Genomic DNA, 1143 nt, shown 5'->3' with positions numbered 1-1143 from the left:
ACCTCGGCCTCCCAAAGTGCTGGGATTACAGGCATGAGCCACCATGCCAGCCAAAGAGTTTTTTAAAAGCACAGTTGATCATAATTCGCCTTTGGTAAAATAAATGGGAGCCAAAAGCACTGAACAAATTCTACCCTCTCCAAGGCTCTTATGAGTATCTACTTACTGAAAATGCCTCCAAACGCTCAGACATGAACTATTCTGGTGAATATAAAGGGCTTATTTTTCTATTTGCCCTGACTCTTCCCCTGCCCCAGGGACTGAGCCCTGAGAACTGCACCCTGGGGCTCTAGGGCTCTCTCGGGTTCAGCCACTAGGGGGCACTGCGATGAGTGGTGCCCTGAGGAGACGGCCTGGGATAGTTCTTCCTTACTCTGGGTTGAATTTTTCTGGCAGACGCCGCATGTCTCTCTACAGCTGTAGCTCCCGATGGCTGTCCCCTCCTCAGGAGCTCCAGCTACTGCTGGCAGTACCCACTTCCCACTGTTGCTAATCTCTCAGTGACTTCAGCCTGCTCACAGCCTTATAAGTAGTCCCTTCATTTAAGTCTCTCAAACCATCTGAGTTGGATTCTGTTTCCTGCAGGGGCACCAACTAATAAGCCCATAAAAAGAAATCCTTTACTGTTATCATCTAAGGGGACAGTGATGTCCTGATGTGCTAATCACTGATGGACATTAACTGTGATAATGCTGGTATTTCACTGGTATGACTCAATTTCTAAACTAATGGCTTGGAACTTATGCCTCCAAATTGTATTGCCTTCTCAAAGCTGACACCTTAGGATGTTTCAATACCATCATGTTAAAATATTCCGAGGCTGCCTTTAAAGATATTCTTTAGTGCCTATAACACATTATTTTGAATAATGCTGAAAAACAGTCCTCCTTTAATGGCAGATTTGATTCAGTTCAATAGGCAATATCACAATATGCATAGGAAAATTGGCAATAATTTCATTATGTTCATATGCAAATTCCACTAACTGTTATCCAAATGTCTTTTATAGCTTGTTTTTCCTTTTCTTTTAAGTCAGGATCCAATCAGGGTTCATGAATTGCTTTTGGATGTCTCTTTTTAAGTGTTTTCAGGGATGCAGAGATGGGACTTTATGACTTTATGGCAGTAACTCTGCAATATAGT

This window comes from Nomascus leucogenys, chromosome 17, assembly GCF_006542625.1.
Source record: "Nomascus leucogenys isolate Asia chromosome 17, Asia_NLE_v1, whole genome shotgun sequence".
NCBI lineage: Eukaryota > Metazoa > Chordata > Mammalia > Primates > Hylobatidae > Nomascus > Nomascus leucogenys.
The sequence above is the reverse complement of the archived record's forward strand: the minus strand, read 5'-3'. Positions refer to the sequence as shown.